Source organism: Diplotaxodon limnothrissa, linkage group LG7 (assembly GCF_057381915.1).
Source record: "Diplotaxodon limnothrissa isolate DT_005_m linkage group LG7, D_limnothrissa_male_GT1.1, whole genome shotgun sequence".
Lineage (NCBI taxonomy): Eukaryota > Metazoa > Chordata > Actinopteri > Cichliformes > Cichlidae > Diplotaxodon > Diplotaxodon limnothrissa.
In genome coordinates, this window is record NC_140602.1 from 33,918,106 (window position 1) to 33,937,472 (window position 19,367).

At 39.5% G+C, this 19,367-nt stretch overlaps 1 protein-coding gene across 4 annotated transcripts in view; it reads left to right on the forward strand.

Moving 5' to 3' along the window:
• tcf4 (transcription factor 4) overlaps nucleotides 1–19,367 on the forward strand; it is a 255,612-nt gene that overhangs the window by 131,767 nt on the left and 104,478 nt on the right. The gene's annotated exons all lie outside the window — the stretch shown is intronic.

Sequence of the window (19,367 nt, forward strand, 5' to 3'; positions counted from 1 at the left end):
ATTGATACAATTAATAACAATTGTGACATTTGGGAAGCTGTAGGATTCATCCTCTGTGGACCATGTTTTGTCTTATTTTTAACTCATTTCATTCTGAACCAATTGTTGGGGCGAAATGTAATTGTCAAGTTTGGCCAGATCATTATGAGCAGATTGATATTTATATCAGATGGTTTAAACCAGAGGTTTTAACCATTTAAAGCCGGTCGGAGCGGACACACTCCATTTTGCGTAACTATTTTTAAATCCCGGTAGCACTGCAACCACGTAAGCTAGCGCAATAATTTTTTTTGCATATGAAACCGGAGGAGTTGTACTTACATCTTATGCCATCAGGTTGTCCTAGGTCAAGGTTTCCTTCCACATATAGCTTTGCAAAAGCTGCATAAAAATCACTTGCAGCAACAAAAACATAATATTCCAGAAACACGCTTTGCCGATCCGATCAGCTGTTCGTAACACTTCCTACGTCCATCAGCGTGAACTATCACATGACCGCCATGACCTGCCCGAAACCGGAAGTGACGTCATTTTGCGGAAATGTAGTTTTTTTACCATCAGGGCCTTATGAGCTTATACTTGTGTTTTTAAAAGTTATGTTTGACTTTATGACTTTCTGTGTCGTTTTTGGGATGCTGAGGACTCATATTGCACTGCTGGAAATATTTTATTTTGATGCATATGCTGTTATTTTGCAAATTTGCACTATAATATATTTTTTCGTTTTTCCTGCAGTATATGAAAATTGGTGTATCTCAAAAATAAAACTATGAAGACACTTAAAATAAATTTCCTTTGGTGGGAAACTAGTTTGTGCAACTTTTTTGTATTTACAGTTTTGAGGGATAAGCCTCTTAAATTTCTCTAACTAGAAATATATGTTAAAAAAGCAAAAACGATTTTCAATTTTTTTGTAGTTTATTGCACTTTTTTGCAATTTATGTAATTACTATGCACTTAATTCAGACATATTATTAAAATTTGGGCTATAATGGTTGTATTGATGTATAGCAACTTGAAATGTTCCCAAAAAATGGCTCCACAGCATGTAAAAATATAATATAAGCTCTGGCGGACTTGGTTCTATGGTAGGTCTTAAAGGGTTAAATATAAGGCCCAGAGGCCAGAACCAACCCAGCAAAGATTCCAATCCAGCCCACTGGATGAATTTGGAAAATGTGAAGAGATCAATATTCTTAATCGGATGAGCTACCTTTGTGTTTCTGAGTGGCAGCCAATCAGAATAAAGTTGGCTTAAAGGGGGCGGTTCTAAAAATGATATTTTGCAGACAGAGGATAAACTGAAGGGCTGCCCAGAATAAGATTGAGAAGTATTATTTTGAATTGCAAATTATGCAAAGATGGTTTATTTTTTGGTCCAAAAAAAGTGGAGCTGGAAATGAGCTTAATGAATCCCTTTTAACTTTAATATGATGCACAAATGTGCTTTTAATAAATAAAAAAAAGTATGTGCAATACTATTTTGAATATGTGATAATTCACTGATATTAGTTTACATTTATATAGTGTGATGGTTTGTGTTATAGTTGGGTTTTAGGTTTTAGGGTCAACTAGTTTTGGTTACCCAATCAGGTTGCGTTCCACAAAGCGATGGCTGGTACCATCAATGGTCCATTGACAGTAGTTTCCAGTGTTTATTTTCTGCATAAGAGTGCTTTTTCTCCTTAGTGACTGCTTGCATCCACTTTGAACGTGGAACCTGACAGGGTCATTGTGACTCTCACCAAGCTGTAAATGGGTGCTGTGGGATGGGAAACATGGTTTGATGCCAGTGTAAGAGCCCGACATCACAACAGTGAGCTGTGCTCCTTTACAATCATCCAGACACCCTCCAAAACCCAGAGTCTGCTGACAGAAGGTAGCATAAATACTCCAAACACCAGGATGGAGAGAGAATGAGAACGTTGTTGGATTACATGGGATATTGGGAACAGATATTTTTTTATTATTTACTTCATATTACTTCATATAATGCTACATTTATACAGTGTGCAAATTGTAACAAGTTTAATGGAATAGAGAAAACACTGGGTTAAAGTTCAAGCTTCCAAGAAATCTTTTCGACTTTTATGGTTATGGAACATTATATTAAGCTGCATTGCTACATGGTAGCTGTTCTGGAGTTTTTGATCAAGTTTTAGCTTTACCAAGCTGGTCTCCCAATCGTTCCATTAATATGTTTAATCACCAAGAGGTAAAACCCAATAATTATGCATTTCTCTTGGTAGTTAAAAGAAATATTAAGTTCAAACTAAATCCACTTATCTTTTGCCTTCTTTCTAGAAGATGAACCCTTTAAGACTTTAAGACTAATATTCTCCAGATAGTTCCTTTACTGCTAGCCTGAGGATACACCTTTTTGTTAACTTCCACTGCTATGGCCAAGAAAAGCACATTGTTTGTTCTTCTCTGGTTTTATGGGGATTTCTGTGGTTTCACTGCTGCTGAGAGTATCACCTGGACTCCCATAACCACAGTGGAAACACCCTCATTGGCAGTATAATATATAGCCAGCACACACCCGCACAAACACACTACATGACTTTCTTATAGCTGCTATCTAAAGGGGAATTCTGTCTACATAAGCAGAAAACCCCTCCTCATCTGGATGAAGGGATGGGAGTAGATGATCTTCCCGTCTCTCATCCCGTCTCGCACTCTTTATATCTTCTTATCTTGTTTGGGGTTTTTCATCAGTTTCCTCCCCATCTGAAATTTTTCCCTTCTTCTTCATTCTGTCGTTCATTCAAGCCAAAGCCACTATGTCGACTGCTTACACACACACACACACACACACACACGCACACAGTTTTTTCTCTCAGCCACACCAAAGCATGCCTGCCTGTCATCCACTTATCGCCTCACAGATCAGCAGGTTAGTCCTGGGCCGGCAGCGAGCGCTGAGGCAGCAGCAGTGTGGATGTGAGGTTCTGCTGGAATGCAACATGAAAAAAAAGCCTTTAACCCTTCCTATATACACACACACTCACACATCAGTCAGTGAAAAGTGCTGAAGCCTCCGTTTTTGAAGCTCTGCAAGTTTTGGGAGCCACTTGGAAGCCGCATTTTCCTATTAAACAAGGTGCACACACATGCACTTACAAATTTTCAGTCTGAATAAACCTAGATTTACTCTATTAAATACACATGCAGATACTGTATCTGCAACATAACATAGCGACGTCATTTTTATAGATGGATCTGTGCTGTGGGCTATCTTGAGTTACATTTACCTGCAGAAGAACAGCAGGTGTGTCATTCCCCTCGGCTTCCTTGTTTACCGCTAATATCCTCAATCAGCTAAACTCGTGAGCACTTTAGGGCTCTCCAAACATTTTTGCGTCTGATGGGTAAGAGACTAGAAAGAGAGAAACTTGGCATTGTGGTCTCTGTCCTCGCTGTGTTCTCATTTGTCATCTTTCACTCTGTTTTTGTCTCTTCGATCTCTTTCAAACGTACAGATCTTTGAGGTTTAAAAACACAAAGAACCCTTTGATGCGCTGCTTTTCAGCGTATCCACTTGAGTTTTAATAAGTTGAGTGGTTGTGTGGCGGTGTTTGATCATCAATGTGAGAGGTGTTTATGGGTGCACTTAAGAAATAAAATGTTATATGTGGTCATTTCAGATCATCAGTGCAGTATCAACTTTCTTCTCATATTAAATTCACAGCAGGTCAGGCATCTGAAGCCTGAGTGACACAAAGATAATGTCTTTTTACCAATGTTACCATTTCCCGATCCTTCTTTGTGTTTGTGTTAAGCTTTGTGGGGGAGCATTTTCTCTCGCTTTCTCTCATGTCCCTAAAATTGCCGTAGACAGTAATCAGTAATTCTCAATTTTCTGGCAAGTTTCAGTCACAAAAATGTTCCCAAAGAACTTTTACATCGCAGCTTTAGGTCAGTAGTTGAAAATAGCCCGTGTCAGTGACCTGATGCATCAGTAATACAGCTGTCTAAAAGTCCAGCGTTTCTTTGCTGTCATAGTTGTACTGTGGCAGAAATAAGAAGGAGATGGATTTTGAGAAAGAAAAAAAAATGGAGGGGAAGGTGTCATGTGGTTGTCTGCTGCCAGCATAGACTGTATATAAAAGATGGATGTAGCAGCTTGACATCAGCCAGTGGTTTGTGAACTCCTGTTTTGAAGCCTTAACATTAGCATTCCAGTCACAACCATATTTATGGGTTTATTTTATTTTCAGAAACGGTCATATTTATAAAAGAGAGTCAATGATAACATCACAATTTACGCTAGCAAGCTTGGTTAGTAAGGTAAACTGTACATGTGCATCACATAGACACAGATACCTGCTGACAGGTCCTTAATAAGATAAACTTTTTTACAATTAAAAACACAGCATGCTATCATTTCTGTTATACAGCAGCATTAAAATGTTCTAAAATTCACCAATGCTATAAACACAATCTAGAGGTCTGGTTCAGTGACTTGAATTAGCGAGTAAACGCTAGCAGGCAGCTCTGTTTGTACTCGTCCGCTTGGGTGCTACGTGGGATGATGCTAAGAAGAGACCTGCATAACAGCGTTTAAAAACTAGCAGCATATGACAATAAAATATAATAACTAATAATACCTAAAAATATTCACATTTTTCACTGCTGTCTTATTTTGCAGATTACAGATTGTCTTTATTCACCTTTACATACCACTGAAGAAGCAAATCTCTCATTTTCTGTCTATCTCCTCCTGTCTGTAAAAATGCAGTACTTCTAAGTGTGTGTGTGTGTGTGTGTGTGTGTGTGTGTGTGTGTGTGTGTGTGTGTGTGTGTGTGTGTTCATCATCATATTCATTCAGACTCTCTTCTCACCCCCATTGGCTCCTTTCTGACCAATGGCGTTGCAGCAGGAAGTACAAGCCCCCAACAGCTGGTCCACCAAGAAAAATACAAGGACAAGTCAAAGACTGTTACATGCAGGGAAATATTCATAAAGCTGCTTTGACCGTAGTCTGTCCTAATTGGGCTCCATTATTATTGGGCCATTTGTACATTATAAAAGTGTTTCTCTTTTAGAACAGCCAGTTTGGTACAAACAACTTTATGCAAAGCAAAGAGGAACTCAGTGATATATTAGCAGATGACACAAATCTTACACTTTGCTTCACTGTTTACATGCATTGTTTGAAACAAAATAGTTTTATAATATTCCCAGCTCAATTACTTCAGCTTAAGTACAGTGGGAGACCCCTGCAGACCTGCTGTGGATTACAGCTTTCCCTCTCTCTTTGCATGTTTTGTAATCCCCACGTAATAAACTCAGAGTGAGATATTTATGCTAAGTCACTGACTTGGTTGTGCCAGCTGTGATGTCAGCACATTTATACCAGTGCTCGTGGCACGCCGGACTCACTGCAGTATGCAGATTTTTTTCCTCAAAGTTTTCAAGTTGCAGCGTCCCCCTCTGTGTAATCTGGGAATATCACGGCTCCTGTACCATTATATTGTCGTAATGGTTCTTGTCTTCAACCTGGTCAAGTTGGTGCATGACAAGCCAAAGCGACACCAAAGCAGGACATGAGCTAGCAGGTGTGACATCATTTTTGTGTCTGCTGCTAACCTAGGTGTTCCTGTTAGATATTTTGTAGCTTTGACACTGGCACTGGTTTGGAAACAGGATTGAAATATTGTGAGCAGAGATCTCTCAGGTAATCAAGTCAAATCTGCGGTCCATGTCTATACTTATGCTAAATGTTTTGCAAATTGTTCTGTCTGTGTGATAAAATGCAGAGCTGTGAGAGAAGAGCAAGAAAGACGTGATAACTGCATTAATGGATTGGGAGCCCGAAGGCATAGAAGTAAGAAATGAGTGGAGAAAAAACTGTAAAGAGTTAAAGTCTTTACATTGGTTGGAAAAAACTCTAATTAAAGAAAAAACAAAAACAGGAAGACATATATTTGTTTTCTGTTGTTACTGTAAACAGCTGTTAATTGCCAGCAATCAGTGATGTTTGCAGGCTGAAAATCTGTTTGTTTTTGTTGTTCATACAGTGACTACATCCTGATGTTATGGTACATACCCCTTGATCTACGGGCCTGTAGCTAAACACAAATAAGACCAGAAAATTTTGAGGAGGTTCAGCACCAGACAGGGGCTTTTGTTGCCTCATGTCTGTAACCTCACCAAGTTATGTCATATCTGTCTATAGTCAGTCTTATCTCCTTCTGCATCCATCCATCCTCCTTTTTTTTTTTTTTGTAGTGAGGTGTTCCATTCACAGCTGCTCTCCAGATCTGAATACACACACACACACACACACACACACACACACACACACACACACACACACACACACACACACACACACAGCTGCTCGGCTCTCTCAGGAGACTCTCAGCTGTCATTTACTCTCATTTACCGGCCGCAGAGATCGGCACTTTTATTTTTTGCTATTGATCATAAAGACACACACGATGCTGGACTCACATGCTCTGTCTTTGTTGACGCATCAGCAGTGACAGCTCAGAGTTTGTGCCTGTTTCATTCATTTTGCACATTTAGAGTGTCAGGACCATCCAGTGCAAGTATAGCATGATGTACTGTAGCTGCTGGGGGCTCCTTTAGTTACAGTTGTTGAAAGCAACTGTACCATCAGTAGATGGTAGAACAATTCAAAAATACTGGGAAGCTATATTAAGGAGCAGAAGAATAGCTAGGATACAACTGGACAAGGATAGAGAGAGCTAGTCTCAGCAGTCAGCTGGGTTGCACTAGGTCAATAAAGCACCAGTGAAGTATGGAATTATAGAATTTGATCTCGTGACCCAGTGATTATAAATAAATATCACCTACAGCGGTTCTTATCAATTCAAGTCAACTCAATTAGATTTTATTTATATAATGCCAAATCACAACAGGAGTTGCCTCAAGGTGTTTATACTGTAATGTAAAGATAATACAATAATACAAACAAAACAGGGAAAACCCCAACAATCGTATGACCCCCTATGAGCAAGTGCTTTGGCGACAGTGGGAACTAGGTTCTAGGGAGGGGAGGGTGACAGGACAAATACAAATATCAATCTATTGGTGATGTTAAACAACTAAAGACATAGGACGTCTAAGAGTCTCAGAGGAGCCTCAGAGACTGCAGAAGTCATTTGGATGAATGATGAAATGTTTCACACATTGACAACATCCAGGTGAACAGAATCAGCTTTCCAATGGCACACACCTTTTTTCACACCTTGATCATCTGGTGACCCTCAGGGCCACTTCCAAAGGGGACAACCCCCAGTAGGGGTTAAATACCGCCGCCATTTGTTACCCCTTCGGTCATAAAAAGCTGAACTAAGTTTCTGAATGTGATAACTCTAGCCATGCAACATAGGATTTTTTTTTCAACTGAAGAGGATGAGAGGTGAAAATATATTCACAAACCTAAAAAAGTCCAGTTGCATCTTTTTTTTAATTAAAGTTCTTGATGTTTGCATTTAGTTTAAAGCCTCATAGCTGCTGGTGTAGCCACAGACATCTCGCTAATGTTAAATACTTTTACTCTAAGCAGTATTCCTAATTCAATTATTGCTCCTAAGAAAAAGAAGCACTGAGAAGAAGCTCAGTGTGCTTGCTGTTTTGCGAGGGTATATTTGGTTGTGAAAATTATTTGATTGATTCATGCAGCAGTTGACTGTGTTTATTTAACGAGTTTTCGGCAGGCATCACGGAGCCAAACCAGGGAGCTACTCTCTGTCAGTGACGTTGACTCTGTCTCCTTTCTCTTGTCTCAAACATCAAACAGTATGCTGTCACAGACACACACACACACACACACACACACACAGAAATTGCAAGCGAGGTACAACAGCTGGTAACAGACACAGAACAGAACTGAGCTGTCACATCTACACTGCAGAGCTGACACACACACACACACACGATAGTGCTGAAACTTTAATGCAAACATACACACACATGCTGACATACATATACCAGCAACTGCACTAATTCTCTTTCTCCCACGCATACACACACACACACAGCAATCCAGTCTTGATCTATGAGCTGTGGAAAAGCCAGCTGATATTTTTCATGTGTGTTCCCTTCATCAGAGCTCAGTTCTGCAGGTCTTCTCTCGGATTCTTATCTGTGGCAGATGAAGCAAGAACTTCCTGGATCCCACAGACCTTGAACTTCCTTTAAATGAGAATGAAATGCAGCCCAAGCTTTGGACATTTCAAAGATTTTTTTTGACTTTACAAATAAAAAGCACAGAAGCAGCAAAATACTTTAAATGTTCTCATCTCAGCAGAGCGTGGTCCACACTGAGGTTAAAGATATAGCTCAGTGTACAGCCTGTAAAAACATACACACTTATCTTGTATGATAAATAATTAGGATTTTATATTTTTCCCCAAAATTTGACATTTTAAATCAGCTAGACCCTGACATTTAAAGCAGCACTAAATACAACAAATAGAAATATGCATACATGTTCACAATATGACTTTTGCGGATTATTCGGATAATTATTTAGGCTAAAAACACAATTTCAGTCATCAGCATTAGCCTAAATATAAGCTCCATTTTTGCATTCAGCATGCCATGTGAGGAAATATTACTGTCACTCTGCTAATGAAAGGCTGTGACCACAAAGCAGCATACCTACTGTAATAGCAAAGCAATAAATTATAATCTCCATCCATCTATTCTCTTCTACTTATCCAATTCAGTGTCGCCAGTTGGGGTTGGAGCCTATCCCAGCTACCACAGGGTGGTGTGCGTCCTGGACAGGTTACGAAGGCTAAATTATAATCTACGCTCGTAAACTCAATGAATGCTCATGCAAAGTTAGCAGAACCTTTATTAGGACAGGCTTGTATCTTTAGCTTTGTTATATAATGCTTTCATGGGATTTCCTCTGGAACTTCATGCTGAGTGTCTAAATGTTGATGGTGTCCTCTTGTTGACCATCCTGAACATCTTATTACCTGATCACAAAGTTTGCAGTTAACAGCATCATCCTCCAATCTAAGGAAATGCACCATTGGTTGCTATAGCAGTGGTGCGAATAGCCTGCAACAGAACGAATGATTGGCTAAAAGGTGCTACCGTACAAACGCAGAAGTCAGAACATACATGTGCTATGTAACCGCAATGGTTTGCATTTCCTTAATAGACTATATATATTTTTTAATGTATTGCATCCAGCTTAATATTTTCCTATTTCTCACCATTGCATTTCCCAGGAATCGTGAAATAGTACTGATTGGTTTTCCTGGGAATCTTGTTTCCCAGGGTTAAACCCTAATATTAATGTTTTAAATGAAACTAAAATATTGCATAAATGCTGTTTCTAGCTCCCTGGAAATCATCAGGTGATGCCTATTTTAAGTTAACTTAAAAAGTATATATCGGTGTCACCCTGCTGTATATTGTTAGTTTATACAAATCTAAAAAAGAAATCACCATTGCTTATTTCATTCTTTTATATCCTACATTTCTCACTCTCCATTGGTCTGGAATATGGCTTTTTTTTCTTTTTTGTGCTTTAAATATGATTTGTTTCCAAAGGTAAAATAAGCAAAATAAGAGAGAAACAACAGGAAGTGTGGATACATTAAAAGAGTCTCAAAGAGGCACATCAGAAAATTTTAAAAATGTATTATTTCTGTTTAATAACAATTCAACAAAAGTAGGTTAAGCAGTCATATCTAGTATCCAAGCCACAACAGAGTTTTAGAAAGTTTTAAAAACCTAACTAATTTATCCATTATCTACCTATACTAGTAAGTATTATAAAAGTGAAAACAGATTAAATGGATTTGCTTCTTTTTACCCTTATCAGAGCCACATTGTAATCATCCAGTCATATTAAGTTTTATTTCAAGTGTTTCCCGGCACTAGCTCATATCCCCGACGTTTTCATGCATCATTAGGGCTTAATTTCTCCTTAATGGACGAATATGTAAAAATGTCCAAAATTAATGCCTTTTAGAAGATGTGAGGTTAGTGTTTGAAACAACCATCTGATTATGGAAATGAATCATCGTCTTCACGTTTATGGGAGAACTCCGGGGCTTTGCTCGTTCAGTTCAACTCGGTTTTCCCGAAGCCGAATTTAGCGAGTGTTAGAGGAGCTGCAGCCAATCACGTGTCAGCTCTGACTTGAAGGATATGTTTGATTGGGAAATGTGAACATCCATTCTTTGAGCTCTGTTTCTGGGTCTGTTTGCTCCTGGTCATAATGACTAAAAAGTCTCCAGAACTACAAAGTAAAGGCAGCTGGGAGTGATGCATGATGGGAGTGATCAGTTCAAGATGGCACTGCAGGGAAGCCTATTTTTCATTTTCATCTCTCTTTTCATCTCTAAATATAAATCTGTCTCTCCATCCATCATTTATTCCTTTCCGGTCTCCTCCTCTTTCTTCCTTCATGATCCCCTCCTTCCATTTTCCCCCTCTCCATTTTTTATTTGTTATTTTCCTTAAGGTCGTTCTGTACTCGCCCTCTTTATTCCATCTCTTCTTTTCTTTCTTCAGATTGTTCTTACTTTAATCTCTTCCATTCCTTGTCCCGTTATTGTCTTTTTCTCATTTTTCTCCTCCTTTTACCATCCTCATCTTTCTTCCTGGCTTTCTCCTCTGTCGTCTTTTTCCTTATGAATTTTTCCTCCCTACTGTCATTCCTTCCTGATCTCTACCTCCTTCTTTCCTCCCTGCTCATGTGTTTTCCATTTCTCCCTTCCATTTTACCTTTTTCCTCCCTCATTCTTTCGTTGTCATCCTTACACTTCCTTCCTTCTTCTTCTTTTATCCTGTTTCCTTTCTTCCCTACTTGTTTGTCACTTGTCATCAACTTTGAACCTTCTTCCTTCCTTTCCCCTCAGTTCTTCTGTCATTTCTCATTCCCTTTTTCCTCTGTAACCAACTGCCATCTGTAATTTTTCCTCTCATACCAAACTTTCCTTTCTGTCTTTTACTCTCTGCATTTTTGTTCCTCTCCTTTCTTTTTCTCTCCTTCCTTCGAGATTCCTTTCTCTGCTTCCTTGCTTTGAGCTTCTAACTCTTACCTCTTTCCTCCCTTCTCTCTCCTTCATCCTTAACTCCCCCCCAATCCCCCTAATTGCATCCAGGAAGCTGCCAGATATTGTGAGGTGTAATGTGCTGTCTGATTCCTCTCTAAGTGTTCTTAAATGATCACTATTTATTTGTCAAGCCAAGCGTTGAACGCTAATTAAGGAGAAATGCTTTGAACTGCTGTGTGTGTGTGTGTGTGTGTGTGTGTGTGTGTGTGTGTGTGTGTGTGTGTGTGTGTGTGTGTGTGTGTGTGTGTTTGCTGTGTTTGAGTAAAAGTGTGTGCTATTGGGTGTTTGGAGCAGTTAGAAGATGGAGGAAGTTGGCATTTGCGAGTGGATCCTTCGCTACTGCAGAAGTGTGTGTGTGTGTGTGTGTGTGTGTGTGTGTGTGTGTGTGTGTGTGTGTGTGTGTGTGTGTGTGTGTGTGTGTGTGTGTGTGTGTGTTTGCTGTGATCTGTCCCTGAGGTTTTTCTTACACCAGCATCATTTTAAATGACACACACAGACTCTGGTGGATTTATTTTACTGGCTGTTTCTCTGTGTGTTTGTGTTGTCATGGCAGTCCTGCAATTTGATTGGCTCTGTCGGCTTCTTAGATGCTTTGTTCTGTTGAAACTTGAAATAACTTTCTACACAAACATACAGTCTTATGTTTCATCATATGACACAGAGCAGCTTTTCTTTCCTTTAACTTCCTGCTTCCTTAACATTTCAGTATTTGAATATTTAGCCACAGAGATTTGGGTGTTTATGGTGTGGTGTGCAGCAAAGAGCCATGAACTTCAGCATTGAGGGTCTCCATGAGCTCCATGTTTGTTTCATCGAACACGTTTCTGGCACAGGGATGGTGGTGTGTCAGAACAGGGCTGCCCACCTGTAGTCGAGGGTAATTTGATATGATAACGTATGCTGTTGTCACATCTGAGTGTATCCTTCAACCTCCTCCACTTTATTCTGTTTTAGCCATGCTGTATTCTTTTTGTCACTCCTAATACGTCTTATTTTCCTTACAGTCCCTTCTTTAGTGCGCTCTTTGAATTGTGTGGCCTGAGCCTGAGGCTGGAAAAACATTTGCTTATGCTTTTGTGCATTCTGGTTCACTGCCACGGCTCACTGGGACTCTGAATGGAACCGAACAATCCCAGTTCCACCTGTGATTTTCCTACTATGACGTGTCAAAAGCATTTTTTCACACATGCAATGCCGCCCAGAATTTTTGCTCCTAGTTGCAGGCTGCATGTGAGATCACATATGTCGATAAGCTCTGAATGTTCTTTAACCTGCCAGTTCCTGAGACTGTGTGATGTCCGACTGTGTCCAAACCTGATTCTCCTGACGTCCTCCAGAGCACGACTGAAAGCAATTAATACATCATAAAGGCTCCTCCATAAAAAAATGGTTGAAGCTCACTTGCTGTCTTTGAAAGCAACACACATTTTTGTTAGGCCTGTCCACTATGCCAGTGTGGTATTCAAACATGACCTACCTCAAATAAAAGACTAAAACTGTGCACGTCTGTCGCATATCATCACACCATTACCTCTGTGTTCAGCCACATTAAGGATATCATTTAAAGAAAAGGCTTGAAATGGGAAACTAGAACGAGGAAAAACACTTCTTCCACAACCAGCAGCCACTTCACTGTGCAGTTCTTTGAAGAGAGATGTAGAAGCTGCAGGATACACCAACACTCCCTCTCAGCTGTCAGCCTGAAGCAGTCAACCACTGACATAAAGAACAAAAATTACATTTATACTTTTTGTCCTTTTAAAAAGCCCTTTCTTTTTATCACATCCAGCAGATGGCATGAAACAATTCATCGCATAAAAAATTAACACGTCATTGAAGAAGCTCACTGATAATGTTGTTTTAAGCTCTCAAAAAAGAAGAAAATCATGCAGAAATGATTCTAAGTCAGTTTCTTTTGTTTTTTCTTCTTTCTGTCAATCAAATATTAATTTCTTTCTTTTAAAGATCACTGCACTTATAGTCACAGTATCTGCTATATATATATATGTGTCTGTGTGTATATAATGCAAAACATGTACCTTCAAGGTCATGTCCATGGCTGGGCAGTCTAGACCTTAAGAGAGCCCAGGATCATGCTTTGGCAATGAGGTGATAAGTTTAGTAATACTTACTTTAAATACACATCTGTAGATCAATAGAAAATGAAATATGATAAGGACTAATCTTTAGTTCAGCAGTGACTGTGAGCTTTGTGTGACTTCAAGAGTGGCTCACTCTATTATGGTGCTAGAGTGTCTTCCATGGTGCCATGGTAAAACTGCTGACCATGATAACAGCAACAACCTCATGCAACCAAATTAAACAACAAAGCTCTTCTGATATCCCACACAAGTCACATTTATACATTTTCTCATCAATTACTGTAAAAGAAGAAGGACAGTATGGTGGAGTGGTGGTTAGCACCATCACCTCACAGGCCTGGTCTGCACTGATATATCCTTTCACACTCCAGAGACATGCACATTAGGTTTATTGGTGACTAAATTAGGTATGAATGTGAGTGTGAATGGTTGGTTGTCCTGTCTGCGGTGCTTCCCACCTCGTGCCTCATGACACTTGCTTCTGCTAAGATGCAATACTGCACTACATGCAGAAGAGGATGGATGGATAGAAAAAAGGAATTAAGGAGGTGGTAAAAGCCATTCCAGGACAACTCGTGATTAACACATCCACTTTGGTATTTGTTGGGTGAATCTCTGTGTACGTGCACGCACGTGACCGTGCAGAATCTGTAAGAAAAGTACAAGATTGATGGCACCAGACTCTTTCTAGATTATGTTTGTAGTTTGAGTTCTATTGATGAATCACATCTTAACAAGCTTTGGTTGCATTCTAATGAACAGCTTGTGTGGAGAGCAAAAGCAGGAACACATCTGGTGAAATGCAATCTCAAAACCATTGCACATCATCTGAAGACAATTTAGCTTTTTACATTTATCTGCATTCATAAATTATGACCTGTGAGTGGGAAAGCAAGAGTTGACCTGAAGATGAAATGGCTATATTGGAAGTTGACAGATTAATGGATGGGGTTCCCTGATTGGGGACTCTTTAAGAAATATTACTTGTTTATGTCACTGGATGTGGAAAAAAAACATCCACAATAGCTTCTGCTAATCATCTAGGAATTCACAGCAAAAGCAGACAAAAAAAGGTCCTGGTGCAGCATTTAAACAACACAATCAAATGGAAAATGTTATTCATGACCAGCGATATCAATAAATGGTTCAGCTGTTTTCCACGCTGATACTGATGCTGTGCTTTTTCTTGGGAGCACAGCATCAAATGCTATGCTACTTTTCCCCTGTGTGGGTTAATCTGTCCCAGTTGATGCCACCGTAAACTTTAAAGTTTGATTTATTGATTAATAAACGCTAGTAGTAAATCAAAAGTAATATAAACTATATAATGTCACAATAGATTTAATTAATATGCAGCATATGCTGTTCAAAGTCCACATAAGATCAATCAAAAATTCCCATAAACGTTGTCCTACTTCGGCACACGTGCTGCTTCCAATACAGAATATTGAGCTTTTTGATGGGCACTATTTCTTTATTATTTAAGTTGTTTAATGGCGCCAACTGTGAGCTGCTGGTGGTTCTACTGTCTTACGTGAGCGTCCGGTTTTATTCCAATTGTCTCTGCTGGTTTTACAGTCTGTGGTAGCAGCCTCCAGGCCCCTCTCCCTCAGGAGTGTGTGTGTGTGTGTCTTTGTATATACACATGTGTGTGTCAGCTGGAGCGAAGCTGGCGTACAGGTGCGCCGCTGCCTCGCCAGCACTTCCTGGTAATTAATGACTTCTTCCTGCCTCTCTCCCTCTCTCGTTCTTTCTCTGTGTCTGTCTCTCATGGCTGCGATGGTGGAAATTGATGACATGTGAGCGTTTGCTTTTTCAGTCACACGAGGACAGAGTGTTCGAGTGGGAGAGGGAGCGATTTAGGGGAGAGAGACAGAAAACACTCGTATTTATAAGGAACGTCGAGCTTGTTGAAGCCAGTCAGCCATCCATCATGCCAGCTACTTTGTTCCGTTCTTTTTTTATGCCTCTCCCTCACTCTTCACCGTCTTTTATTCATCTTTTTCCTATCATGTCCTCTCTTTCCATTTCCTATTTGCCACTCGCTTTCCTCTTCTGCATTTCTCTCTGTTTCCGTCCGTGTCCATGCATCTTCCTCTCCCTTTCTCCCTCTCTCTCTGGTAATCTATCTTAGTTAATATCGTCTCTGCGAGCAGCTGGGTACCGGAGCCCAGTCAGCTCTGTGAGAAACAGAGCTCTGCGTGTGTGTGTCTGTGTGTGTCTGTGTTGTAGACACACATACACGCATAGAGAAAGATAATGACAGAGAGAAAACATGATAATGTAGAAAGTAAAACAGGAGCAGGAGAATGAGCGAGGAGGAGTGAACCTGACGATTATATCAGGAGAGTACAGCTGGAATGATAACACTATGAAGATAAATCCCTGTAGGTCTATGCAGAGAAGGGAGCTGTGGGTAACTGTAGGTCACAGAGGAGCCGATGCAAGCGCCCCACAAATGTCAAGTAAGCTGATTGGCCCAACAAATCGCTTACCGCTGTGTCTATTGGCAGATTGTAATTTTGCAAAATTTGTGTGTTCTTCAGGTTTCAAAGAAGAAAACAAACTGAGAGTTGCAGTTTTTAGCTCGAGAAATAACACCATTGATATGAAGTTAAATTCTTTCCCAGAAGATCGCGCTTTATGGTTCTGATAATGTTTGTCTTTTCCTTTTAGAAGTAAATACCTGCAGTAAATACCTGCAGATCTGGGATCTAACTGTCAGCATCCAGTAGCACTAAATCATATGAAAATGTTAAATATTATACCTGCCTACCTTACAATTTGGCACATCATGCTGCTTTATGTAATTTTGCATTCATCTGGTGTCAAAAATGCCAGAAAAAAGTTTCGGGCTGGCTAAATTTACCTGGACTTCATAAGAAAAGATGCTTTTTTTAAATAAAAAAATAATTTCAGAAGAAATTAAACATTCAGTTGATTATTAAAGTCTATTAATGTTGGAATATTCTTCATCTCATATAAAATTGTATAGCTAACATTTCACTTGTAATATGGTATTAACTGGAAAGCCTCAGTTTGAGTACATTGAGTCTTCTAGATAGGCCGAAAAGGAAACGGCTTACAACGAGTTGTTTACAGGCTCTGACCAACGACTACCCGGCTCGAGAAGCTCGAGATGCGTCATGTTCATTCATTTGAAATTAGACCTAATTATCTTGTATGTTGAGTTTGGTTTACCACAGGTTTCAGGACCAGTTATAGATAACAACGAGCTGTAGTCTGCTTAATTTTGTAACTTTTACTTTATTCTGTTTATGCGAATCCTGTTAAAAAAAGTTTCAAAAACATGTTTTAGCACTGTAAGGAGTTCTTGGTTGAATTAAAAACGTGACCTAAACAATCCAACGTGTATTTATGTGGCACATTTTAAGACAACCAGCACTGACCAAATGGCTGCAGTTCATAATGAAGGACAGACAACATCAAAAATATGTGCAAATATACACGACGTGAAACACAATATAAACTTGTTCGATCATTCTCTATTACAGTAAATCCAAGACGGTCTAGGTTTGTAAAAAGAAAAGGACAGGCTTTCTGTTTTCTGTTGTGTTTTCTTTTTTCTTTTTGTGATGCTTCACCCCCACTGAGAGGTCAAAGGTCACAATATCTATTCTTTTTCTCATGCTCCCACAGTAGCCACTTCACACGCTACACCTTCGTATCTGCTGGAGTAATAAGAGCGGATAGCATGTAAGATAAATGTTTAAGAGTCGCAGACGGCGAGACAAACGCACATTTGCTCTCTTCTCCAGCTTGTCTAGTTGCCGGGGTGACCAACCAGCCTGGCTCGATGTTTGAGGACGGGGAGAAAAAGAAAGAAAAGAAAAGAAAGAAAAGCGACCACAATCAATGAGACCCCTTTTTGTTTTAGTGGGAACCTCCTTTTACCCCCTGACGACACACACACACACACACACACAGAAACACACAGGATGACTGAAATGGTGTGTGACTGTGTGCCTTTGTGTCTGACTCCCTCTGCCTCTCTCTGTGTGTGACTGACTTTATTTAAGACAAGGGCCCTTTTGTTTTAAGCCGGAGAATGGCTCCAAGACCGAGGCTGGCCCTGTAATTGGCCTACTTAGGCCCTGCTTAGCATGAGAAAAGCCTTCCTTGGCCCGGCAGTGCCAAGCTAACTCTTGTTTTCAGCCGACTCGCTGATCAGAATTCAGAATAGGGCCGAAACACCCCCCCCACAACCCTGAACACACTCCTCCACCCTCTGCTTTAAATACACTGCACACTAATTACTTAACGAGAAAGATGGGGGGGTGGAGGGTGGGGTGGTCTTCTACACTTTAACGGAGTGGCGGTGGAGTCCATTTAAAGGAGGAGGGGGTGGGGAGGCCGGCTCTTTTTTCACCTCTTTCCTCCTCACTTACTTTTTGTCCCACTTTCAAAAAAGAAAAAGAAAGAAAAATGACCCTCTCTTCCATTCTCCTCTCTGTCCTTTATTCTCGAGTTCTCTCCTCTCAGAATCAGCCCAGATGCCACTTGTTGCTGCCGAAATCATTGAACTTAATTAGCGGGACAATGTGTGCGCGGTTTGCTAAGTTTGAGCCGTAAACAGAGTCGCAGCTCTAGAGAGAGGAGAGGAGAAGATAAGTTAGAGAGCGAGGAGAAGTTAGACTGAGCCGTGAGGTGAACATCTCCACGCTGGGCAGCATGGGGTCGTTCTCATGGAGGTAAATACCATCACTAACCAGGGTTTCATTTGTCATTATCAGCTCGGTTTGAGGTGTCTCAGGTAGGCTGTGTCTACAGGAAGCGTCTTGATAACCGGGTGGTCATTTATGTGTCTGTATGAAGCTGAACTTTTATAGCGTTAGTTATGTGCTGTGTAGAAAGCTATGCTTGAAGATTTACTTGTTAGTGGAGGTATTATTAAAATTTTGGCTATTTTATATTATATATTATATTTTTTAAATGTTAACCTTAAAATTTGAGTTTCATTTTTCTTTTTTCCTTTTCATTTTCACTTTAAATTATTGTATCATAATACTGGCATTCATTAACTTCCATATATTTATAGTAAACCATGCATACTACTACTTTCTTACTTCTTAATTTGCTTTCTACTAAATATTATAATATTTCCTTTTTTCGTGGTGACACACACATTCAAAATCATTGTATTGCAGAAGAGATATGGAATAGAAGGTAATGATCATATAGAGGTCAGGAATCTCTATCAATAGTTGAATTTCATGTACATCTTCTGCATTTGATTTTGGCATAAATAGAATTTAATTAAGTCAGAAAACTGAATCATTTTAATTTTCATAAACGTTTTTCATTTATTAGAGCTAGCATTCCAACATATTAGCCTTCATGGCTTTGATCCTTAGCCCTTTCCATACTTGAGGTGAATTCCCTGTACTGGAACTCAATTCAGTTTTAAGCGACAATGACACGACTGCTGCATTTTAAGTGAATGCAACATTGCTGCACTGCAGTTGTGCACTGAAGGTTGTTATTACCGTCACATTTGTGGAGTTTTCTGGCCTGTCTTGTGTTTTTGCAATTTGTGGGTCTTATCTATAGAGTGCTAATTTTGACATTGCTATTATCCTGTAGCAGGTAGAGTTTAACTGGCCAGTGTATTGTGACTTTATTCTGTGATGTTTCAGGTATTTCTGTAAACAGTGTTTTAGCTTCACTGAACCTTTTAGATACAGTGTGTTAAACATGTTGATGATTCGATTCATTACATTTACAGACATCTAACATCCATTGTTATGTTCTTCAGGACTCCAGACAACATTTCAGTTCTGTTCTTTTAGCATTTCCATTATTTTAAAAATACTTTTTTTTAAATAAATAATTCAAAAAATGCACTGAATTGTCTACATTAATACCTTTGAAACAATTTCTTTCCCCTTTCCACCTAATTCCTTTTCAAACTATTCCAATATTACAGAGAATAATGATACTACAGTAAATTCTCAACAGTCTAACATGAACTTCACTGTCTGGTGTAAAGTGATCAAAACCTTTTGTTTCAAGCAGTGTTCATGTTTCAGTGGTCAGTACTGCAAGTGACACTTAACTCTTTGATCCGCTGACACTTCTGATACCTTCCAGGTTCTGTTTTCTTGTTCCTCTACACTACAAAAAAATAAAAACATTCAGTTGTTACTATATTTTTTCTAATATTTTTGTCAAGACAATGAAGTT